Consider the following 27436-nt stretch of genomic DNA (forward strand, 5'->3'; position numbering starts at 1 on the left):
TTGCCCATACACTGGCCCAAATAAGAGAAGAGTACTGGATTCCACAAGGAAGGGAGGAAGTCAAAAGAGTATTGTTTCAATGTTTATTGTGTCAAAGACTAGAAGGGCCATCATTTCGATTCCTATCTATGCTGCCTTGGCCTAGGGAACGAGTTTCCAGATCTGATCCTATCCAATTTGTGGGTTTGGATTATTTGGGACCTATCAATGTGAAGTATGAATCTGATTTGAAGAAGACTTAGATCTGCCTTTTTACATGTCTCTCGATAAGAGTGATACACTTGGAATGGACATTAGATTTGTCAGCCAGCCAGTTTATCAATTGCTTAAGAAGATTTGTCTCTCGTAGAGGCAAACCAGATGTTATCATTTCAGATAATGCTCCTCAATTTGAGCTTGTACTTACAGTTGTGGACAGAGAATGGAGGAAAGTTTTTAAGGACAAAGAAGTGATGAGCTATATTTCAGCAGAAGGTATTAAATGGAAGTACACGATTGCCTTTGCCCCTTGGCAGGGTGGTTTCTATGAAAGATTGGTTGGTCTAGTGAAGAGATGCATGAGGAAATCAATAGGCAGAAAGCACTTTTCTTTGGAGCAATTAGCAACTCTTTTGACAGAGATAGAAGCGGTTCTCAACTCTAGGCCTCTTACATATGTCTACAAAGATCTAGACTCTGGCTTTACATTGACTACTGGAAATTTTTTTAGCAACCAATAGAAAGCTTGGGCTCTGCAATTTCAGTGATACTGACTATCATTGTGATGAAGATTTTCAATCTAGCAAAGACTCTGCTACAAAGTTATTAGAAATTTGGAAAAAAGGACAAAAACAAGTTGATTTATTTTGGAAGGTGTGGAAAGAGGAATACTTAGTAAGTCTTAGAGAAAAACTTCCTCTTCAACAAAAACATCCTAAGTCACAGAGTCTTATGGAACCTAAGGAAGGAAGTATTGTTATTGTGAAAGACAATAATTTACCTAGGAGTACTTGGAAACTTGGGAGGATTTTGTGTTTAATACCTAGCAGTGATTCTAGAGTTAGATCTGCTGTAATACTACTACCTGGGTGGTGAATAATTTCTCGAGCGATTAATCATCTATTTCCCTTGGAAACACCAATATCTGATAAGCCTGTGTTGCAATGTTGTACAAAAAGGAATTTGTCAGGAACTCTTGCAAAGGAACAGATTGAATTTGAAGATGATAATACTAAAGATAGAAGCTGTGAAGAGAAAAGACCAAGAAAGGCATCAATAGAAGCTTGCAAGGCCATTTATGATTCATTTGAAGATGATTGTTGCACCGTACTATTTTATGCCCCCTGGGAGTGTCATCAAGGTTCTGCACTAAGCTGGACTTAACTATTTGATTATCAGCTAATTATAATTGTAATGATGTAATATAATTAAGCTCACGTGATGTACCCTATAAAAGTTGTGTCTCTGTACAATTCTTTGGTCCTGACAATAATAATCACAGTTGTTACAGTGAACTTTCGGCTTGTCTTTGTGACACCAATTATAGTTTTGTACATTTGATTGGTAATTTTTGCAATAACTCCCTTCCTGTCGAAGGACAGCCAAACTCCCCACAAATTTTAAACTCATGATCCATAAACTAGAGCACTAGCTCAAAAACTGGCACAAAATCCTCTAGGGTTACATGAAATCAAAAATGTGTACAAAGAAAAATCAAAATCATACACAAGCACAAAAAATCTGAAGATCATAGTCCTAGGAAAGGAAAACAATTCAAAGGTCAGGTTTGGTTCAGAATAACTAGCCATCTTGATTGCCAATTGAAGAAGAAAAAGCGATAACTTGTTTTTGAAGATGAGATTACAGCTACAGCCTCTGAAGAAGAGATAATGTATACGTGTGGACCAGATAGATGAACTCACAGTAGGAGCTGTCCACTAAATCCTCGAAACCATTGACTGTAACTTGACCTTTCATTTTACTGATCAACACTTACATTTCCCCTGTTCTTGAAGAGGTAGTATCTTGTTCATTGTGAGTGCTGTCACCCAAGTCATTGTCATCATCTTCTTCTTCATCTGACTCATAAGTGTGCTGAATCCTTTGTCTGTGAATCCACTGCTTCCTTTCTTCTTGCTCTTGAACATAAGCTTTCTTCCAGCTAGTACAGTTCTCTTTAGACTGTTCTACTTGCTTCTTTTCAAGGTTGCTTGCATGGACTTTATTCCCACTCTGTAATGCTGCTGCCATTCCATCAAACAAAGGCAATTTTAATTGATAAAACAATTCCAGCAACCAATGATAAGACATCCCATATTTCTTGTTTAGCCAGGTCATGTTGGCTTGCATTAAGCCCATGTTGGTGCTTAGTATGTAGTGAATGCTGTGGAGGTATTTGTCCTTTGACCGATACCTTACTAGAACATTGTGACTGGCCTCTGGGTAGTTTGAATAGCTTTTCCCTAATTGGAATGAATAATTCGTGGGGCCAGTGATGCATGGTTACAACACTCAACCTCATAAGCAAGCACATGAAATGGATATGTCAAAGGGTTCTTGGAGTGGTAATCCTCACCCTCACACTCCATAGTGTCACCTTTGCAATTACCACAAGAACAAGCCTTCATACCATGAAAATCACAACTGACCCGTTCCCAAGTATGAATGTCACGGGAATGACACTTCCCTAAAGCAAGTAGACGAGTTGCAAAAAAACTGTGAATCAGTTTCTGCTTGCAATAAACAATTTAAAAAGTTTGTTCGAGTGCCACACACAAAAGACTTGGAAAGACAGCCACATATCTTTTTGTGTCACTTTGGACAGTGACATTTTACTGTTGTAACTTCAAGAAATTTTTCTTTTAGTGCATCTGGCATTGTTTCAGGGAAAGATTTTTGCTTTGCAATTTCTCTGAGATGCATAGTGTGAGCGCGTGCAACATGACCACCACACAGCATTACTTTAGATTTTTGTGTATCAGTGTAATACATCCTAAAAGCTTTTGCTGAAGATAAGTCTCCATCTGCCACTGCACTTCTATAATCATACTTTCTTATTTGGCATGTTCAATGTCAGCTGCATGCCCTTCTGCACCATTATACAGTTGATCCTGTCCTTTTCGTGCATGCACAAGTGTACAAAATAAAGCAAAGAATTGTTGACATAGTTTCTTATTGTGAATGTACAGTTTTGACTGTATTCAACCATGCTCCATCTGAAGTCGTGATTACCTGCTGCCAACAGTCAACCATTCATGGATCAAGTGCTTTCATTTCACTTTTAGCCATTTCACACATCTCAGTTACCATGGTATTCACAATGGGATGCAACAGTTTAATTGTTTCATAAAAGATTTTGGTAGTAACTGCTGCCATCCCTAAGCCTTGATTCAAAACTTTATTATACTGTGAATGTATTGAGCCACTGGCTATAAAAGTAACTTGTACAGCCAAACTGCAAGCCAGGAGATGAGAAAATGCAACATTAACAGAACTTGTTAAACCAATCATTCGTTCAGCACAACCACTACACTTAAATGTAATCACTACACACCCACCAAGTCCTAAAAAATTTACATTTATAGGGATAAGTTTTCCAGCGCACTCTGGTGTGTAGCATTCTGTAGTTACATTTATTTGATCAATAAATTGTTGCAGTTGTATAGTTTGGCATAAAAACATACTATTGCCAAGTTCAATTGGACCAGTTGCAGTACGAACCTTTTTCAAAGGGGTGGGAGAAAATTCCGAGCTACTATCAATAGAGTTAGTTTCACTTGCTGACAGTGTACTGTCAGTATCTGAGTCACTGCTTGTCACACCATTAGCAATTACTGATTCAATGACACTCACACTTGTCTGTGGTGCTCCATCGTTGTAGGTATTTTCACCCTCATTCTGTACTTCTGAACTCGTTCCAGGATTGTTGTTACCTGGGTCAGCATTACTTTCACCCTCCATCGGTATGTTCTGTATTTCTAAACTTGCTACAGAGATTTCATCACTAAAATTCACATCATTCTCACCCTCCATCACTGAGGCTTGTACTTCTGAATTTGTTCCAGGGACATTATCATCATCATTTTCACCTTCCATCAATAAGTTGTGTACTTCAGAACTTGCACCAGGGGTGTTATTGTCTATAGTACTTTCACACTGAGCTGAATCCTCGGTTGTTGATTAAGAAGTCATACAAGATCAAAGGCTTTAAACATGATGTTCATGACACATTTATTCATAAGCTCATGTAACAGGCATGCACTTAACTGTCGAAAATATGGCGTCCAGTGCAGCGTCAGTGAGTGCAGAGTGAAACCCTCTTGAAAAGAGGTTAAATAGCCAAACAAAGGTTCTACTCATGAAGCTATGGGACTACTGTACTTTGAGCAAGAAGCAAAGAAGTCTAAAGTTTCCATCAATGTGAAGCAGAGAATCTCGAAGGCCACTGGTATAAAATATTTTCTTTGCAGCTTGGTTTGGTATTCATTTCACCACGTACGGATTTCAGAGTCATCTATTGTAAGAACGAGGATGGAGTACAGCAAGAAAGGTGGGTTTTCTATGCCAAGAAAAAGACAGACAAAAGATACATTTGTTGTATGACAAGAAAGAAAATCTATCACTGTCGAAGATTTTGGTGGGTGAATTTTGAACGCTCGAGCCTTTGACTTTGTTACTCCATCTACAGTCAAAACTTCGGAATGATGGTGTTTTCTCCAAGGGGAGAACATCACTCAGGAGGGTATTAAAGGATATCGGATTCAAACATAAAACCATTAATGACAAGAGGTTAGCATTGCACCAGTTTGTGTGTTTTAATTTTACTACACATACATGCAGGGTATACTATGAGCAGCCCCGCATAGTCCACCAGCGTCATAAATATTTGAGATGAATGAGGCACAACAGAACTGAAGGAAAACCAGTGGTGTACTTGGATGAGGCTTGGGCCAATGCAAATGATGGAAGGTCCAGAGCCTGGGTAGAGGCTGATAAGACTACTGGGGGGACTATAGGAGGAGTCAGGTTGGTTAAATACATTGTAGCTTTCTTGTTTAACCTAATTTATACATAGCAAGCCATCAGGTAAAGGAGAGCACTTTATTATCTTACATGCTGGTGGTAAAGATGGATGGATTCCCTGTAATTTTCTATGATGTCAAGTATCCAGTAAATGCAGTTGTTCTTTCAGGTTGTGATTGGGTTTTTAAAGCCGAGAAAGGATCTGCAGCAGATTACCATCAAGAAATGAATGCAGAGAATTTTGAAAGATGGTTTCAAGAAAGGTTACTTCCAGCATTACCAGCCAATTGTCTGATTGTACTGGACAATGGCAATTATCACAGGTAGGTGTTAAATTTGTCAACTGTAAACATTACTGTATTAACTGCAGTCGCTATTTGGAGGAGCAACTAAAGCAAAAGTGGCAAAAAGCACAGCTGAAGGAGTGATTAGATAAGAAATGTAAGGCAGTTTGCATATACTGTCACTGTTTCAGTATGTGACTGTATGATGATTCACAGGTATAGCATATCCAAAAAGTTCACTGAAGAGAGATCTGTGGGAAATCATCAAACGAGCAAAAACTCCTCCAAGATATGCTATAGAAGAGATAACTGGAAGTAAAGGTATGTTAAGTGTATACATTGTGGCTCTGAATTTTTCTGGTATGGCTTTTTTCTTGTATACTGTTGTGATTCCAGTTCTTTTGGCAGATTACCAGTTGCACACTGTGAACTGAATCTAGGCTTGAGTACATTGTACCGTGAAATCAGCACCGGATCAACCCCTGCACCACCTTACCTTGAATTCTCTAACCAGCATGGGAATGATGTCGTTCATCGATGGTTCTTGCTTGGTGTTGCTGCTACAACCCGTTCTGTCCATTGCCGTCATCTACCATCGCCTTTACCGTTATTTATGCTGGACCTGATACTGTTTCCGCAGCCTGGTCCACTGCCGTGGTGTTCAGTGTTGCTGTAAAATGCCTCCTCATCAGTTTCCGCCATTCACTAAGTGCTGGTATCGCCAGGTGGGTCATGAGCTCCCAGTCCTAATTCAGTGCATTTTTAAGTTCTCTCGCGTTGTGGTATTATCATTGGCTAGCAGCGTACACTCATAAACAGCCTTGCCATGCCTTTTGACATTTTTCTACGTGCCTTTTGTCCGACACATGCACAACAATTATTCTCCAGTTAATGATCACCCCATTTCTAGTTATTGCCACCTTTTCAATCCTTGATCACGAATGTTAGTGATACCAACTGTGCTCGCTACACTAAAAGTGACTCACACATAGCCCACTACCATCAGGTCAGTATCACACCATCAAAGAAAAAACCACATTGTAAACAGTCGCTAAATTAAGTTAGTTTAACTGGTTAAACTTCATATAATGTAGTCTAGGCAGAAAAGTCCATTTAATGACATGTTTTACGGAACTGCTAGTATCACTGTTGCAGGTTCTATTCCAGAAAGTAACCTCCAGAGATCAATGAACATTCTGCACATCTGTGATAACATTGGAAGGATCAGACATTGTGAACTTTGTTAGCAAAGGTTCATTCCAGTACATCAATGTATTATCACAATTACAACCAGCATATTAACTTAATTAAGAATCAACTATTACAAATTGTTTCTGGATATTTGTTTCTAGGAGTAATGAATGCTTGACAATAAAATTTCCTTCTCTCCTCACATCAAATAACCATAGAAGAAACCTATACAATGCTCTCAATTCACCAAAGCCAGTTCTATGGTCCGTCCTATTCTAGAATACTGTTCTACAGTGTGGGATCCACATTTACTGAAAGACATTAATGAATTCAAAAAAGAACAGACAAAAGCTGCAAGATGGACAATGTCGAATTATAACTGGTCAAGCTCTGTTACTTCTATGCTGGAATTGCTACCATGGCACACTTTAACCACTTGTAGACACATATCAAGACTACACATGTTTACAAATCTAATAATTACCATCTTATAGCAGTACAGCTACCACCTTACTTCACCAGAACCCAACAATCTACCCATTAGTACCACCCTCTACATTTCATTATACCTATTACTGATTGTGATTATTACAAAATTATAGCTTTTCCCCCCCAAAAACAATACGAGTTTGAAATGATTTACCTTGTGGCTTAATTGAAAGTAACTCTACCCCTGTTCAAATCCAAGCTGCAAGCAATAATTAACTCGACTCTTGATTGACAATTTTTTATAGCAAATATCACTAGATGTAATATGTATGATTGTGATGTATTTTTTTGGAATCGTCCCCTGAACGCATCAGACACTATCTGTCTGTCTAGTAAATTATAATAAAATAAATAATTGTACATTACATAGAAATCTAACCACAATTATACAGGCATAGCAACTTTTAAACATCACTTGCAAAATAACAAAAAAAATGTTACTACATACACACGTACATATATACAGTCACTACCACAAACACTGTTACACTTACATTATCAGTACTATCCACAGAAACAACATTTTGGTTAATAATCCACTTGACAACTTCAAAATAGTTGTATTGTACTGCAATATGTAGTATGTTCTTTCCACTCTATAGATAGTAAAATATGTATTGTATAATTATTCATACCATACTGTATACAACTAATACTGTATATACACAGTAGCCATCTATACAGTAGTTACACATGTACTATGCCTATTATAAAAGTCTCACACTACAGATACAGTGGACAGTAGATTATCCAAATGCCAAAACAACCATTTTATTAGACTATTTTGTCAACAGGCGCATACTCTATTAAAGTGATTCACAAAGTTTTGTATACTATAATATTTGTGACCAAATCTGACACATTTGTGCAAGTCTAAATTTACAGTATAAAAATAGCTAGTTTATTCATTGGTAGCGTGTTTGTCATGTACAATCACTAGGTGCCATTATTGATGCCAATCACTCCAGTCATTGTACTGCTTGTCTGCTTCGGATCATTTAGATGGGTGTAGCTGAAGTGTCTGATATTGATTGTTGAGTGGTGCAACACTATAATAGCCTTGGTTAGCTTAATTTATTGGTAAATGTGCGGGTGGTATACAGATACCAATACAGCCCAGCATTTGTACTGCTTCCCCATTCATTCAGACGAGTGCACTGTTGCGTGTTTATTCATTCCAGAATGATTTACCTCCTTGTCAGTCCTTGATATATTAACCTTGTACTGTGACTTCCTGTGTGGGTCTGGTATTTGGTTTTGTTTAAAGTCATTGAACTACTTAGTGGTCAGACTGTGTGGCCAAAACGAGGTACATAGCCATGTTACAATTATTTGTAAACTGGTTTATTTATAACACTGGTGGTAGCCTTTGACATACCCACGCACCATACCACAAACGTAGTTGAAGTTTAACAATAGCAGAAGTAAAAAGTATCGTAGTTTGACATCGTACTACAACATTTAGTACGAAGTAGTGCGATGGAAACTACGATCATGCTACGCCACATTTTAGATGGGTAGGAAGCAACTATAGCTGATAATTGTATGCTCAGTGCTAGCTAGCTATGTAGTTATTTTATTCTTGCTATGCTGTATTGTTTCTCTCTACACAGGTGTTTGGTGATTTTCACATGGAACTAACTCTGTCTATTGCAGGACATCAGAAACTATAAGATGCTATTCTATCAGCTACTATCCACACTTTCAGAGTATGTATAAACTAATATGTGTGTGTTATGTGTTTGTTCTAATAGCTACACAGGTGTCTTTTAGCTGAAATCCCCTCGGAAATCCCTGATGTACACCTCGTCCTCAAGCAACCACTATTTTTGCTGATAACACACATTTATAAACTTTTGTTTGTGCCTACCTATCTTTACAACTACACAAAAAATGGAATTTTCAACTAGAGTAGGGACCATAGCACATTGATAAAAAGTATTTGAGCACAGTAGGAATATAGCACTTCTTATTGTTTTACTGTGATCTAATATCGTGTATTACTCCAGCTTGTTTCAGTACTTTTTATCAATGTGCTATGGTTCCTACTCTAGTTCAAAATTCCAGTACTAGTTTGTTAATTTTTTTGGAAATAATGATTACGACTGGTGAACCCACTCATGCTGCATCTGAAATGGCACCGTGTTCCCAGCTATATCAATTATCATCTGAAAAGTAAAGTATCCACTATGCTTCATTGTCAGCTATGTTCAACCAGTTACACAGCAGTATGATTCAAGAACTGCTTGAAAAGCACCTCTGAAATCAATCAAAATAGCCACTATGTTAAATACGGAGGATTTCCATGAAGAGAAGCCACAGTCAGGCAGTCAGACAGTAGAAAATTCCATAATATATATATATATATATTAAATTCCGTAGTAACTTGTTGAAAGCTTTTCGGATAGATCTGAAAGCTTGTTTTGGGCTTAAGTTTACCTAACCAATACTGCCTCATTGTCATCTGGAAAAATTAAGGCTGGTTTTTGGGTGATGTTACTTTGTGGGCCACGCCTACTCTTTTGCAGTTCTTACTATACAGTACTATCGTACTGTATGATAATTGAATATTTTATTGTAGTTAGCTGGCTACATGCGTACGTAAGGTCTAAAATTACTAGGCGAAGTAGCACAGTGAGGTGTATAGTTTAGCACTGAGCACAGCATCCATATGGCTTGTAATATAGATAAAGGACTAACCAGTATTGAGCTACAATTAATTTTAGGGCATTGACGTAGTTTTCTATTCAGTCTACAGCCAAATATAAATATTGCCATTTTTGGAATAAATAAGGTATATGCTATAAACTTATTTTTTTAATGGGTACTTGGAAGAGTTAAGTTTAAGACATGCACGGTGTGAACAATGCAGTATGTAGTGGGGTCAAGTTACTGACAAGTTTACTAGGTCATTCTGGAATTCTCACGATCGAAATGAACCACTGGAAGACCTCGCAATTATATACATCATGTACAGTCCACAATTCAGTTCTTTTTACAAATTGCAGTATATGCAATTATTGCACTATGTGTGCAATTAGCTAACAAGCATGCAAACAGTCATGGGGAACTCCCAGGGAAAGTCCCAGTATTGGCACAAGCAAAGTAAACAGTAATGAGGACAGTTTGTACCCAACACAACACAGTGCTGTTGCCGAGAAACTATTATACAGGGAAGCTTTGGCTGTTGTATAAACTTAGTGTATGATGATTACAGTGAGATTGTAAAAAAAATAGACATTTATAGCTAGTTAGCTTATAGCTAATGTCCCAGTGTTGTAATTCACTTCCATCACCAAATAGTTAATGCCCAAATGTCTTCACTGCATGACCAATCTGACATGTAAAAGGCTGCAATGCTTGACTATTAAAACACGGAACACTAATTGTCAACGCAACAGTGCTAGGTGTCTTGAACTGAAGCCGTGAGGAGTCGCTTCAACTGATGTAGAGTCGTAACGCCATGACACTTGTCTATACTGCCAATGGCTATGCACGTATACAGGGTTGCTGCCTGACTTCCTACAGAATGGAGAAGGAAATATAATGTTACTGTATCTCAGTACATATATACTACAGTATAAATTAGAACAGCTATAGACAAAATGTATACATCGTAATGCTTTTGTAGTTAGGCGTAGAACCAAGCCGTAGTACAAAGCATATTACTGTGTAGTATGGCTACTCTCATACTGTAGTATTATTGTAAAACCTTTGTACTATGACTGTAGTATGGCTACGGCTATGTTAACTTTGTTTTGTTGCGTACCGCACGGGTAGCTGGAAATAGAATTTAAACAACTTGCCAAAACTCTAGTTTTTGCCTCACAGTCTGCCTGTCTCACTGCCTGGCCACAGTCGCAAGGCTAGAGCCCAAACAAAGCAGTGAATGGCTAGCATTTTATGCTACAATAGATAACTCACCAGTGGGATGTGTCTTTGGGGTTCCGATGAGTTTACGCTTCCTGCGCCTTGTCTTTCCTTTTATTTTTCAATCAGGCTCTTCATCTTCTTGTTGCAATGAAACCATATCAAGGTATTAATTTTCCCTATCAACACTTTCTTTGAGCAGCATATTTAGATGCCGCAAACTTATTGTGCTCAGTAGGTAACTGTAATTTCACGATAGGTTCAATGCCATGCCTATTAATCAACTAACGTGATCTTTGTTGATTAATAGTTATCAAGCACTGATACCCTAATAATCTATCATGATTACACACCCCGTCATTATTAGATGTCATAATGCTAGCACAATGAAAATATAAAATAGTGTCACATCCCCTGGCTAACGTAAACTACTCTAATACAGCAGTTACTCTAATAGAACAGTCACACTTGTGTACCTGTATGCTATAAACAAACTAGTATATTTAAAATTATTAATTTAAAAATGAAGTAGGGATCCAAGCAATAAAATGCATGGGATGAATGATGGTATTACAGCATAGCTTGGGTGGGAATATCTCTACTTTGGCATAGAACTAAATGATCATAATAACATGCCAATGTAGAGATATTTCTATGAGTATGCTGTAATACCATCTATCATCTCTTGTTTCACTACTTTTTATTGCTTGGATCTCTACTTCGCTTTTAAAATTAATAAATTTTAATATACTAGTTTAATACAGAATGTGATAGATTTAAAACATACAAAACAATATCAATGAGTGTTTACTATATGTACAGTACATACTAAATACTAAGGTTTAGCAACCTTGTTATTTCACTGTATACATTCAGAAAGCAAAACAATAATTTTTGATAATTTACAGTGAAAACAACAGGGGTGGATGCAGGAGCTGGCAAGGGGAGGGGCACAAATAGGCTAAGTTGTAGGTGGTAAGGGAGAGCAGATTTTTTGGTAGTTCCTGTATATTTTAAGAGGTGATGATGATTCCTTAGTAGATTGATGTTTGTCATTATGGCCTTTGTGAAGTCTAAAAGCTGTTTAAAAGGGATACTAAGTCTTAGACCACAGCAAGTTGAAATACTCAAATTTCATTGGCTACTAGATCCCTTGTTTATGTATCAATAGATCCCTGTCTCTGGGGCGATACAAAACACAGCAATTACGCACCTGTAACATTGGGAACACATGGGTGTTTAACTGGATAGTAAGTGCTTTTACAAGCTACAGAGGGCTTGCTCTATTCATGAACACTACATTTCTCTTGTTACAAGCAGCTGGGAAGGTACAACAAACAGCAGCGAGGAGCTGTGGTCTAAATTAGTTAGACATCGAAACACAGGATTCTAAGGAATTTAGAAACCTGAAAGGCCCTGTGTGTCTAACTATTATTTAAATACTAGCAATAAACAAGTATTTTTACATCTACCAAAGGGAAGGTAGTAACTAACACAATGGCAGAGCAACCAACACAATGGCAGAGCTACTAACCCAATCTCTCAATCTGGAGCAGTTCAGGAATATAAAATCAGTGGAAATTACACCCAAAGATAATTCCATGAACAGTTTTCTACTGAACACCAAATATAGTTTTGTACATTTGATTGGTAATTTTTGCAATAACTCCCTTCCTGTCGAAGGACAGCCAAACTCCCCACAAATTTTAAACTCATGATCCATAAACTAGAGCACTAGCTCAAAAACTGGCACAAAATCCTCTAGGGTTACATGAAATCAAAAATGTGTACAAAGAAAAATCAAAATCATACACAAGCACAAAAAATCTGAAGATCATAGTCCTAGGAAAGGAAAACAAGTCAAAGGTCAGGTTTGGTTCAGAATAACTAGCCATCGTGACTGCCAATTGAAGAAGAAAAAGCGATAAGTTGTTTTAAAGATAAGAGTACAGCTACAGCCTCTGAAGAAGAGATAATGTATACGTGTGGGTAAGATAGATGAACTCACAGTAGGAGCTGTCCACTAAATCCTCGAAACCATTGACTATAACTTGACCTTTCATTTTACTGATCCACACTTACATTTCCCCTGTGTTCTTGAAGAGGTAGTATCTTGTTCATTGTGACTGCTGTCACTAAAGTCATCGTCATCATCTACTTCTTCATCTGAGCCATAATTGAGTGTGCTGAATCCTTTGTCTGCGAATCCACTGCTTTCTTTCTTCTTGCTCTTGAACATAAGCTTTCTTCCAGCTAGTACAGTTCTCTTTAGACTGTTCTGCTTGCTTCTTTTCAAGGTTGTTTGCATGGACTTTATTCCTGCTCTGTAATGCTGCTGCCATTCCATCAAACAAAGGCAATTTTAATTGGCAAAACAATTCCAGCAACCAATGATAAGACATCCCATATTTCCTGTTTAGCCAGGTCATGTTGGCTTGCATTAAGCCCATGTTGGTGCTTAGTATGTAGTAAATGCTGTGGAGGTATTTGTCCTTTGACCGATACCTTACTAGAACATTGTGACTGGCCTCTGGGTAGTTTGAATGGCATCGCTCCATTTCGGTATGAATAATTTGTGGGGAATATGATGCATGGTTAAAACACTCAACCTCACAAGCAAGCGCATGAAATGGACATGTCAGAGGGTTCTTCGAGTGGTAATCCTTACCCTCACACTCTATAGTGTCACCTTTGCAATTACCACAACAGTAAGCCTTCATACCATGAGAATCACAACTGCCCCCCAATCACAACTGCCCCCTTTCCAAGTATGAATGTCATGGGCATGATACTTCCCTAAAGCAAGATGAGCCGCAAAAAAAAACTGTGAATCAGTTTCTGCTTGCAATAGACAATAAAAAAAGTCAGTTCGAGCGCCACACAGTTAAGACTTGGAAAGACAGCCACATTTCTTTTCATGTCGCTTTGGACAGTTATATTTTACTGTTGTAACTTCAAGAAATTTTTCTTTTAGTGCATCTGGCATTAATTGTTTCATAGAAAGATTTTTGCTTTGCATTTTCCCTGAGATGTTTAGTGTGAGCGCATGCAACATGACCACCACACAGTATTACTTTAGATTTTTGAGTATCAGTGTAATGCATCCTAAAAGCTTTTGCTGAAGATAAGTCTCCATCCTGCCACTGCACTTCTATCATTATACCTTCTTCTTTAGCATGACCAAAAGCAATATCAGCTGCATGCCCTTCTGAACCACGATACAGTTGATCCTGTTCTTTTCCTTGCATGCACAAGTGTACAAAATAAAGCAAAGAATTGTTGACATAGTTTCTTATAGTGAATGTACTGTTTTGACTGTATTTAGCCCTTGTCAACCATGCTCCATCTGAAGTCGTGATTACCTGCTGCCAACGGTCAACCATTGATGGATCGAGTGTTTTCATTTCACTTTTAGCCATTTCACACATCTCAGTTACCATGGTATTCACAATGGGATGCAACAGTTTAATTGTTTCATAAAAGATTTTGGTAGTAACTGCTGCCATCCCTAAGCCTTGATTCAAAACTTTATTATACTGTGAATGCATTGAGCCACTGGCTATAAAAGTAACTTGTATAGCCAAACTGCAAGCCAGGAGATGAGAAAATGCAACATTAACAGAACTTGTTAAACCAATCATTCGTTCAGCACAATCACTACACTTAAATGTAATCACTACACACCCACCAAGTCCTAATAAAATTTACATTTATAGGGATAAGTTTTCCAGCGCACTCTGGTGTGTAGCATTCTGTAGTTGCATGTATTTGGGCAATAAACTGTTGCAGTTGTGTAGTTAGGCATAAAAACATACTATTGCCAAGTTCAATTGGACCAGCTGCAGTACGAACCTTTTTCAAAGGGGTGGGAGAAAATTCCGAGCTACTATCAATAGAGTTAGTTTCACTTGCTGACAGTGTACTGTCAGTATTTGAGTCACTGCTTGTCACACCATTAGCAATTACTGATTCAATGACACTCACACTTGTCTGTGGTGCTCCATCGTTGTAGGTATTTTCACCCTCATTCTGTACTTTTGAACTCGTTCCAGGATTGTTGTTACCTGGGTCAGCATTACTTTCACCCTCCATCGGTATGTTCTGTATTTCTAAACTTGCTACAGAGATGTCATCACTAAAATTCACATCATTCTCACCCTCCATCACTGAGGCTTGTACTTCTGAATTTGTTCCAGGGACATTATCATCATCATTTTCACCTTCCACCAATAAGTCATGTACTTCAGAACTTGCACCAGGGGTGTTATTGTCTATAGTACTTTCACACTGAGCTGAATCCTGGGCTGTTGATTAAGAAGTCATACAAGATCAAAGGCTTTAAACACGATGTTCATGATGCATTTATTCATAAGCTCATGTAACAGGCATGTACTTAACTGTCGAAAATATGGTGTCCAGTGCAGCGTCAGTGAGTGCAGAGTGAAACCCTCTTGAAAAGAGGTTAAATAGCCAAACAAAGGTTCTACTCATGAAGCTATGGGACTACTGTACTTTGAGCAAGAAGCAAAGAAGTCTAAAGTTTCCATCAATGTGAAGCAGAGAATCTCGAAGGCCACTAGTATAAAATATTTTCTTTGCAGCTTGGTTTGGTATTCATTTCGCCACGTACGGATTTCAGAGTCATCTATTGTAAGAGCGAGGATGGAGTACAGCAAGAAAGGTGGGTTTTCTATGCCAAGAAAAAGACAGACAAAAGATACATTCGTTGTATGACAAGAAAGAAAATCTATCACTGTCGAAGATTTTGGTGGGTGAATTTTGAACGCTCGAGCCTTTGACTTTGTTACTCCATCTACAGTCAAAACTTCGGAATGATGGTGTTTTCTCCAAGGGGGAGAACATCACTTAGGAGGGTATTAAAGGATATGGGATTCAAGCATAAAACCATTAATGACAAGACGTTAGCATTGCACCAGTTTGTGTGTTTTAATTTTACTACACATACATGCAGGGTATACTATGAGCAGCCCCGCATAGTCCACCAGCGTCATAAATATTTGAGACAAATGAGGCGCAACAGAACTGAAGGAAAACCAGTGGTGTACTTGGATGAGGCTTGGGCCAATGCAAATGATGGAAGGTCCAGAGCCTGGGTAGAGGCTGATAAGACTACTGGGGGGACTATAGGAGGAGTCAGGTTGGTTAAATACATTGTAGCTTTCTTGTTTAACCTAATTTATACATAGCAAGCCATCAGGTAAAGGAGAGCACCTTATTATCTTACATGTTGGTGGTAAAGATGGATAGATTCCCTGTAATTTTCTATGATGTCAAGTATCCAGTAAACGCAGTTGTTCTTTCAGGTTGTGATTGGGTTTTTAAAGCCGAGAAAGGATCTGCAGCAGATTACCATCAAGAAATGAATGCAGAGAATTTTGAAAGATGGTTTCAAGAAAGGTTACTTCCAGCATTACCAGCCAATTGTCTGGTTGTACTGGACAATGGCAGTTACCACAGGTAGGTGTTAAATTTGTCAACTGTAAACATTACTGTATTAACTGCAGTCGCTATTTGGAGGAACAACTAAAGCAAAAGTGGCAAAAAGCACAGCTGAAGGAGTGATTAGATAAGAAATGTAAGGCAGTTTGCATATACTGTCACTGTTTCAGTATGTGACTGTATGATGATTCACACGTATAGCATATCCAAAAGTTCACTGAAGAGAGATCTGTGGGAAATCATCAAACGAGCAAAAACTCCTCCAAGATATACTATAGAAGAGATAGCTGGAAGTAAAGGTGTGTTAAGTGTATACATTGTGGCTCTGAATTTTTCTGGTATGGCTTTTTTCTTGTATACTGTTGTGATTCCAGTTCTTTTGGCAGATTACCAGTTGCACACTGTGAACTGAATCTAGGCTTGAGTACATTGTACCGTGAAATCAGCACGGGACCAACCCCTGCACCACCTTACCTTAAATCCTCTGACCAGCATGGGAATGACGTCGTTCATCGATGGTTCTTGCTTGGTGTTGCTGCTACAACCCGTTCTGTCCATTGCCGTCATCTACCATCGCCTTTACCATTATTTCTGCTGGACCTGATACTGTTTCCGCAGCCTGGTCCACTGCCGTGGTGTTCAGTGTTGTTGTAAAATGCCTCCTCATCAGCTTCCGCCATTCACTGAGTGCTGGTATCGCCAGGTGGGTCATGAGCTCCCAGTATAATTCAGTGTATTTTTAAGTTCTCTCGCGTTGTGGTATTATCATAGGCTAGCAGCGTACACTCATAAACAGCCTTGCCATGCCTTTTGATATTTTTCTACGTGCTTTTTGTCCGACACATGCGCAACAATTATTCTCCAGTTAATGATCACCCCATTTCTAGTTATTGCCACCTTTTCAATCCTTGATCACGAACATTAGTGATACCAACTGTGCTCGCTACACTAAAAGTGACTCACACATAGCCCACTACCATCAGGTCAGTATCACACCATCAAAGAAAAAACCACATTGTAAACAGTCGCTAAATTAAGTTAGTTTAACTGGTTAAACTTCATATAATGTAGTCTAGGCAGAAAAGTCCATTTAATGACATGTTTTACGGAACTGCTAGTATCACTGTTGAAGGTTCTATTCCAGAAAGTAACCTTCAGACATCAATGAACATTCTGCACATCTGTGATAACATTGGAAGAATGAGACATTGTGAACTTTGTTAGCAAAGGTTCATTCCAGTACATCAATGTATTATCACAATTACAACCAGCATATTAACTTAATTAAGAATCAACTACTACAAACTGTTTCTGGATATTTGTTTCTAGGAGTAATTCTTGACAATAAAATTTCCTTCTCTCCTCACATCAAATAACCATAGAAGAAACCTATACAATACTCTCAATTCACCAAAGCCAGTTCTATAGTTCGTCCTATTCTAGAATACTGTTCTACAGTGTGGGATCCACATTTACTGAAAGACATTAATGAATTCAAAAAGGAACAGACAAAAGCTGCAAGATGGACAATGTCGAATTATATCTGGTCAAGCTCTGTTACTTCTATGCTGGAATTACTACAATGGCACACATTAACCACTTGTAGACACACATCAAGACTACACATGTTTACAAATCTAATAATTACCATCTTATAGCAGTACAGCTACCACCTTACTTCACCAGAACCCAACAATCTACCCATTAGTACCACCCTCTACATTTCATTATACCTATTACTGATTGTGATTATTACAAAATTATAGCTTCCCCCCCCTCCCAAAAAACAATACGAGTTTGAAATGATTTACCTTGTGGCTTAATTGAAAGTAACTCTACCACTGTTCAAATCCAAGCTGCAAGCAATAATTAACTCGACTCTTGATTGACAACTTTTTTATAGCAAATATCACTGTAGATGTAATATGTATGATTGTGATGTATTCTTTTGGAATCGTCCCCTGAATGCATCAGACACTATCTGTCTGTCCAGTAAATTATAATAAATAAAATAAATAATTGTACATTACATAGAAATCAAACCACAATTTTTTAAATTTTTTTATTAATGCTTTACAGCACAAGTGCTGAAGGTCTGTAGGGCTTCTGGTCCTACAGCCTGCCCAAAGACTTTAGCTACATAAGGTGTGTTTGAAAAGTTGGAGAAAGGAGAAAAAAATCCACAGGCATAGCAACTTTTAAACATCACTTGCAAATTAACAAAAAATTGTTACTATACATACACACATACATATATACAGTCACTACCACAAACACTGTTACACTCACATTATTAGTACTATCCACAGGAACAACATTTTGGTTAATAATCCACTTGGCAACTTCAAAACTGTTGTTTTCTACTGCAATATGTAGTATGTTCTGCCCTCTCTATAGATAGTAAAACATACATTTGTATAATTATTCATATCATACTGTATACAACTAACACTGTATATACATAGTAGCTATCTACACAGTAGTTACACATGTACTATGCCTATTATAAAAGGCTCACACTACAGATACAGCGGACAGTAGATTATCCAAATGCCAAAACGACCGTTTTATTAGACTATTTTGTCAACAGGCGCATACTCTATTAAAGTGATTCACAAAGTTTTGTATACTATAATATTTGTGACCAAATCTGACACAATTGTGCAAGTCTAAATTTACAGTATAAAAATAGCTAGTTTATTCATTGGTAGCGTGTTTGTCATGTACGAGCAACTAGGTGCCATTATTGATGCCAATCACTCCAGTCATTGTACTGCTTGTCTGCTTTGGATCATTTAGATGGGTGTAGCTGAAGTGTCTGATATTGATTGTTGAGTGGTGCAGCACTATAATAGCCTTGGTTAGCTTAATTTATTGGTAAATGTGCGGGTGGTATACAGATACCAATACAGCCCAGCATTTGTACTGCTTCCCCATTCATTCAGACGAGTGCACTGTTGTGTGTTTATTCATTCCAGAATGATTTACCTCCTTGTCAGTCCTTGATATATTAGCCTTGTACTGTGACTTCCTGTGTGGGTCTGGTATTTGGTTTTGTTTAAAGTCATTGAACTACTTAGTGGTGAGACTGTGTGGCCAAAACGAGGTACATAGCCATGTTACAATTATTTGTAAACTGGTTTATTTATAACACTGGTGGTAGCCTTTGACATACCCACGCACCATACCACAAACGTAGTTGAAGTTTAACAATAGCAGAAGTAAAAAGTATCGTAGTTTGACATCGTACTACAACATTTAGTACAAAGTAGTGCGATGGAAACTACGATCATGCTACCCCACATTTTAGATGGGTAGGAAGCAACTATAGCTGATCATTGTATGCTCAGTGCTAGCTAGCTATGTAGTTATTTTATTCTTGCTATGCTGTATTGTTTCTCTCTACACAGGTGTTTGGTGATTTTCACATGGAACTAACTCTGTCTATGCAGGACATCAGAAACTATAAGATGCTATTCTATCAGCTACTATCCACACTTTCAGAGTATGTATAAGCTAATATGTGTGTGTTAGGTGTTTGTTCTAATAGCTACACAGGTGTCTTTGAGCTGAAATCCCCTCGGAAATCCCTGATGTACACCTCGTCCTCAAGCAACCACTATTTTTGCTTATAACACACATTCATAAACTTTTGTTTGTGCCTACCTATCTTTACAACTACACAAAAATTGGAATTTTCAACTAGAGTAGGGACCATAGCACATCGATAAAAAGGAATTTTCTACTTCTTATTGTTTTACTGTGATCTAATATCGTGTATTACTCCAGCTTGTTTCAGTACTTTTTATCGATGTGCTATGGTTCCTACTCTAGTTCAAAATTCCAGTACTAGTTTGTTAATTTTTTTTGGAAATAATGATTATGACTGGTGAACCCATTCATGCTGCATCTGAAATAACACCGTGTTCCCAGCTATATCAATTATCATCTGAAAAGTAAAGTATCCACTATGCTTCATTGTCAGCTATGTTCAACCAGTTACACAGCAGTATGATTCAAGAACTGCTTGAAAAGCACCTCTGAAATCAATCAAAATAGCCACTATGTGAAATACGGAGGATTTCCACGAAGAGAAGCCAAAGTCAGGCAGTCAGACAGTAGAAAATTCCATAATATATATATATTTTAAATTCCGTAGTAACTTGTTGAAAGCTTTTCAGATTGATCTGAAAGCTTGTTTTGGGCTTAAGTTTACCTAACCAATACTGCCTCATTGTCATCTGGGAAAATTAAGGTTGGTTTTTGGGTGATGTTACTTTGTGGGCTACGCCTACTCTTTTGCAGTTCCTACTATACAGTACTATCGTACTGTATGATAATTGAATATTTTATTGTAGTTAGCTGGCTACATGCGTACATAAGGTCTAAAATTACTAGGCGAAGTAGCACAGTGAGGTGTATAGTTTAGCACTGAGCACAGCACACATATGGCTTGTAATATAGATAAAGGACTAACCAGTATTGAGCCAAACGAATGCTATAATTAATTTTAGGACATTGACGTAGTTTTCTATTCAGTCTACATCCAAACATAAATATTGCCATTTTTGGAATAAATAAGGTATATGCTATAAACTTATTTTTTAAATGGGTACTTGGAAGAGTTAAGTTTAAGACATGCACGGTGTTAACAATGCAGTATGTAGTGGGGTCAAGTCACTGACAAGTTTACTAGGTCATTTTGGAATTCTCACGATCCAAATGAACCACTGGAAGACCTCGCAATTATATACATCATGTACAGTCCACAATTCAGTTCTTTTTACAAATTGCAGTATATGCAATTATTGCACTATGTGTGCAATTAGCTAACAAGCATGCAAACAGTCATGGGGAACTCCCAGGGAAAGTCCCAGTATTGGCACAAGCAAAGTAAACAGTAATGAGGACAGCTTGTACCCAACACAACACAGTGCTGTTGCCGAGAAACTATTATACAGGGAAACTTTGGCTGTTGCATAAACTTAGTGTAATAACAATTTTATGATGATTACAGTGAGATTGTAAAAAAAATTGACATTTATAGCTAGTTAGCTTATAGCTAATGTCCCAGTGTTGTAATTCACTTTCATCACAAAATAGTTAATGCCCAAATTCCTTCACTGCATGACCAATGTGACATGTAAAAGGCTGCAATGCGTAACTATTAAAACATGGAACACTAATTGTCAACGCAACAGTGCTAGGTGTCTTGAACTGAAGCCGTGAGGAGTCGCTTCAACTGATGTAGAGTCGTAATACCATGACACTTGTCTATACTGCCAATGGCTATGCACGTATACAGGGTTGCTGCCTGACTTCCTACAGAATGGAGAAGGAAATATAATGTTACTGTATCTCAGTACATATATACTACAGTATAAATTAGAACAGCTATAGACAAAATGTATACATCGTAATACTTTTGTAGTTAGGCGTAGAACCAAGCCATAGTACGAAGCATATTACTGTGTAGTATGGCTACTCTTATACTGTAGTATTATTGTAAAACCTTTGTGGTATGACTGTAGTATGGCTACGGCTATGTTAACTTTGTTTTGATGCGTACCGAAAGGGTAGCTGGAAATAGAATTTAAACAACTTGCCAAAACTCTAGTTTTTGCCTCACTGTCTGCCTGTCTCACTGCCTGGCCACAGTCGCAAGGCTAGAGCCCAAACAAAGCAGTGAATGACTAGCATTTTATGCTACAATAGATAACTCACTAGTGGGATGTGTCTTTGGGGTTCCGATGAGTACGCTTCCTGCGCCTTGTCTTTCCTTTTATTTTTCAATCAGGCTCTTTATCTTCTTGTTGCAATGAAACCATATCAAGGTATTAATTTTCCCTATCAACACTTTCTTTGAGCAGCATATTTAGATGCTGCAAACTTATTGTGCTCAGTAGGTAACTGTAATTTCACGATAGGTTCAATGCCATGTCTATTAATCAACAAAGATCATGTGATCTTTGTTGATTAATAATTATCAAGCACTGAGACCCTAATAATCTATCATGATTACACACCCCTTCAATATTAGATGTCATAATGCTAGCACAATGAAAATATAAAATAGTGGCACATCCCCTGGCTAACATAAACTACTCTAATACAGCAGTTACTCTAATAGAACAGTCACCCATGTGTACCTGTATGCTATAAACAAACTAGTATATTTCAAATTATTAATTTAAAGATGAAGTAGGGATCCAAGCAATAAAATGCATGGGATAAATGATGGTATTACAGCATAGCTTGGGTGGGAATATCCCTACTTTGGCATAGAACTAAATGATCATAATAACATGCCAATGTAGAGATTTTCTATGAGTATGCTGTAATACCATGTATCATCTCTTGTTTCACTACTTTTTATTGCTTGGATCTCTACTTAGCTTTTAAAATTAATAAATTTTAATATACTAGTTTAATACAGAATGTGATAGATTTAAAACATACAAAACAATATCAATGAGTGTTTACTATATGTACAGTACATACTAAATACTAAGGTTTAGCAACCTTGTTATTTCACTGTATACATTCAGAAAGCAAACAATAATTTTTGATAATTTTACAGTGAAAACAACAGGGGTGGATGCAGGAGCTAGCAAGGGGAGGGGCACAAACAGTTTAAGTCGTAGGTGGTAAGGGAGAGCAGATTTTCTTGGTAGTTGCTGTATATTTTAAGAAGTAATGATCATTCCTTAATAGATTGATGTTTGTCATTATGGCCTTTGTGAAGTCTAAAAGCTGTTTAAAAGGGATACTAAGTCTTAGACCACAGCAAGTTGAAATACTCAAATTTCATTTGCTACTAGATCCCTTGTTTATGTAACAATAGATACCTGTCTCTGGGGCAATAAAAAACACAGCAAATACGCACCTGTAACATTGGGAACACATGGGTGTTTAACTGGATAGTAAGTGCTTTTACAAGCTACAGAGGGCTTGCTCTATTCATGAACACTACATCTCTTGTTACATGCAGCTGGGAAGGTATGACAAACAACAGCGAGGAGCTGTGGTCTAAATTAGTTAGACATCGAAACACAGGATTCTAAGGAATTTAGAAACCTGAAAGGCCCTGTGTGTCTAACTATTATTTAAATACTAACAATAAACAAGTATTTTTACATCTACCCAAGGGAAGGTAGTGACTAACACAATGGCAGAGCAACCAACACAATGGCAGAGCTACTAACCCAATCTCTCAATCTGGAGCAGTTCAGGAATATAAAATCAGTGGGAATTACACCCAAAGATAATTCCATGAACAGTTTTCTACTGAACACCAAATATAGTTTTGTACATTTGATTGGTAATTTTTGCAATAACTCCCTTCCTATCGAAGGACAGCCAAACTCCCCACAAATTTTAAACTCATGATCCATAAACTAGAGCACTAGTTCAAAAACTGGCACAAAATCCTCTAGGGTTACATGAAATCAAAAACATGTACAAAGAAAAATCAAAATCATACACAAGCACAAAAAATCTGAAGATCATAGTCCTAGGAAAGGAAAACAATTCAAAGGTCAGGTTTGGTTCAGAATAACTAGCCATCGTGACTGCCAATCGAAGAAGAAAAAGCGATAAGTTGTTTTAAAGATAAGAGTACAGCTACAGCCTCTGAAGAAGAGATAATGTATACGTGTGGATCAGATAGACAAACTCACAGTAGGAGCTGTCCACTAAATCCTCGAAACCATTGACTATAACTTGACCTTTCATTTTACTGATCCACACTTACATTTCCCCTGCGTTCTTGAAGAGGTAGTATCTTGTTCATTGTGAGTGCTGTCACTCAAGTCATTGTCATCATCTACTTCTTCATCTGAGCCATAATTAAGTGTGCTGAATCCTTTGTCTGCGAATCCACTGCTTCCTTTCTTCTTGCTCTTGAACATAAGCTTTCTTCCAGCTTGTACAGTTCTCTTTAGACTGTTCTGCTTGCTTCTTTTCAAGGTTGTCTGCATGGACTTTATTCCTGCTCTGTAATGCTGCTGCCATTCCATCAAACAAAGGAAATTTTAATTGGCAAAACAATTCCAGCAACCAATGATAAGACATCCCATATTTCTTGTTTAGCCAAGTCATGTTGGCTTGCATTAAGCCCATGTTGGTGCTTAGTATGTAGTAAATGCTGTGGAGGTATTTGTCCTTTGACCGATACCTTACTAGAACATTGTGACTGGCCTCTGGGTAGTTTGAATGGCATCGCCCCATTTCGGTATGAATAATTTGTGGGGCCTATGATGCACGGTTAAAACACCCAACCTCACAAGCAAGCGCATGAAATGGACATGTCAGAGGGTTCTTCGAGTGGTAATCCTTACACTCACACTCTATAGTGTCACCTTTGCAATTACCACAACAGCAAGCCTTCATACCATGAGAATCACAACTGCCCCCCAATCACAACTGCCCCTTTTCCAAGTATGAATGTCATGGGCATGATACTTCCCTAAAGCAAGATGAGCCGCAAAAAAAAACTGTGAATCAGTTTCTGCTTGCAATAGACAATATAAAAAGTCAGTTCGAGTGTAAGACTTGCAAAGACAGCCACATTTCTTTTTATGTCGCTTTGGACAGTGACATTTTACTGTTGTAACTTCAAGAAATTTTTCTTTTAGTGCATCTGGCATTAAGTGTTTCATAGAAAGATTTTTGCTTTGCATTTTCCCTGAGATGTTTAGTGCGAGCGCGTGCAACATGACCACCACACAGCATTACTTTAGATTTTTGAGTATCAGTGTAATGCATCCTAATAGCTTTTGCTGAAGATAAGTCTCCGTCCTGCCATTGCACTTCTATCATTATACCTTCTTCTTTAGCATGACCAAAAGCAATATCAGCTGCATGCCCTTCTGAACCACGATACAGTTGATCCTGTCCTTTTCCTTGCATGCACAAGTGTACAAAATAAAGCAAAGAATTGTTGACATAGTTTCTTATAGTTAATGTACAGTTTTGACTGTATTTAGCCCTTGTCAACCATGCTCCATCTGAAGTCGTGATTACCTGCTGTCAACGGTCAACCATTGATGGATCGAGTGCTTTCATTTCACTTTTAGCCATTTCACACATCTCAGTTACCATGGTATTCACAATGGGATGCAACAGTTTAATTGTTTCATAAAAGATTTTGGTAGTAACTGCTGCCATCCCTAAGCCTTGATTCAAAACTTTATTATACTGTGAATGCATTGAGCCACTGGCTATAAAAGTAACTTGTACAGCCAAATTGCAAGCCAGGAGATGAGAAAATGCAACATTAACCCTTTATTACCGAAGTTTTTTTTACAAAACCGCAAGTGTGAAAACTTTTATGGCTTGTGTGAAATGTGGGCGATACGAGTGGACCCCACCCATTAATTAACCCATCAAGCTATATACCGTTTGATAGCCAACTCTCTCTTCTACCAACACAGCTAGAATACTTACAGATCACACACACAACTCACGCGCTATGAAGCGAAGAAAGCGTATCTTCTCCGTATCGCCATGGCATTGAAAGATGGACGCCGCCATCTTACTAATCAACGCGATGACATCACACTATTTATTTTTAGAATCCTTATCACGTGGGGAATGGAGTAACTCCAACTAAAGCCTCCTAGTAGCAGGGAGAAGGCGAACATGGAGTTTTAAACAGGTATTATTGTTTTGTATACGCTATTTTATATTGCCAAGTGCCATAACTTTCCCATGCTTCTTCCTATCGCCGAAAGAAAAGAGTCAGAAAGAAGGAGGAGATACAGCCACTTAGACAACAAGAGGTCAAAGCAGGAGAGAGAGTAGTGATTGCGGTGAAGGGAAGCCAAAAGAAAAGAGTCAGAAAGAAGGTACATTTACAACAGTGATAACAAAGAAAGGAGATACATCAGGTACAATGGCTTTAAGAGAAATTCCTGTATTTTTAAGAAATGGGCAAAAAATGGTGAAGGTAAATGCACTATTGGATGATGCAAGTACTAAGACCTATGTTAATTCAGATGTTGCTGCAGAGTTAGGTCTTCAGGAGTGTCTACAACAAGTGAGTGTTGGTGTCTTGAATGGTCAGGTTGAAACCTTTGAAACCTTACCAGTGCAATGTATAATTGAGAGTTTAGATGGGAAATCCAAATTAAATATTACAGCCTTTACAGCAGAAAAAGTTACAGGAGACATAAAAGCAATAGACTGGAGTACATTTTCCAGACGGTGGCCTCATTTACAGAAGTTAGAGTTTCCTAAGTTGGGATCAAGGCCAACAGTTGATGTTTTAATAGGCCTGGATTGTAGTGATCTTCACTATTCATTCCAAAATGTGTGAGGAACACCAGGACAGCCAGTGGCACATTAGACGCCGCTAGGTTGTACATGCATTGGTAACGTAGGAAGCAATAAACAAACTAACGCTAATACTAATTTTACTTACACTTACTATTCTGCAGGTCAACAGGACATGGAAAGAATTAATTTAATGGTACAAAACTTCTGGGAAACTGAGACAAGTGGCATAGAGAAAGGACCATTATTTAAGACTGACAAGAGGGCTGCTCTAGATATGGCAGAAAGATCTATTACATGCAACAACAGAAGCTATAGAATTGCTATACCCTGATAGGATAATTTAATCAACTTACCAAACAATGTTGATATGGCAGGACAGAGACTACAAAATTTGGAGAAGAGATTGTCTAGGCAACCTGAAATTGCTGAAGAACATACCAGAATTATTGGTGAACACATTAAGAAGAGATATATTACTAAGTTACCTCCAGTGGAAGATGATAAGATTGTCAAATGGTACTTCCCTCATTTTCCAGTCATAAGGAAGGACAGGTCAACTACGAAGGTATGGATTGTATTTGATGCATCAGCTCGATATAATGATATTGCTTTAAATGATGTTATTCACCAAGGACCTAAGTTGCAAAATGACCTATTTGATGTCTTAATTCGTTTTCAAAGGTATATAGTAGCTCTGAGTTGTGATGATATGGCCTGTCATCGGTTCTTATGGAGAGATATGAATATGAAACAAAAACCAGAAGAATATGAGTTCAATCATCTAGAATTTGGAATAAATTCATCACCTTTCCTAGTTCAATTTGTTTCCCAGTTCCAGTTTGCTATCGGTTAGCCCTTTTTAT

General features: G+C 37.9%; 2 protein-coding genes across 25 annotated transcripts in view; one reads left to right on the forward strand and one right to left on the reverse strand.

Annotated features, from left to right (window-relative positions):
• LOC136256582 (AMP deaminase 2-like) overlaps window positions 1–27436 on the forward strand; it is a 264091-nt gene that overhangs the window by 196641 nt on the left and 40014 nt on the right. The window lies entirely within an intron of this gene.
• The window catches only part of LOC136256562 (uncharacterized), a 396868-nt gene that overhangs the window by 51298 nt on the left and 318134 nt on the right, over window positions 1–27436 (reverse strand). Inside the window, exons 11-12 of the mRNA XM_066049542.1 lie at window positions 18585–18686; window positions 7460–7561 (exon numbers count right to left, since the gene is read on the reverse strand). The gene's annotated coding sequence lies outside the window, so the exon portion shown is untranslated. The remainder of the gene's footprint in view (window positions 1–7459; window positions 7562–18584; window positions 18687–27436) is intronic.

Source organism: Dysidea avara, chromosome 1 (genome assembly GCF_963678975.1).
Source record: "Dysidea avara chromosome 1, odDysAvar1.4, whole genome shotgun sequence".
In the NCBI taxonomy this organism is placed as follows: domain Eukaryota; kingdom Metazoa; phylum Porifera; class Demospongiae; order Dictyoceratida; family Dysideidae; genus Dysidea; species Dysidea avara.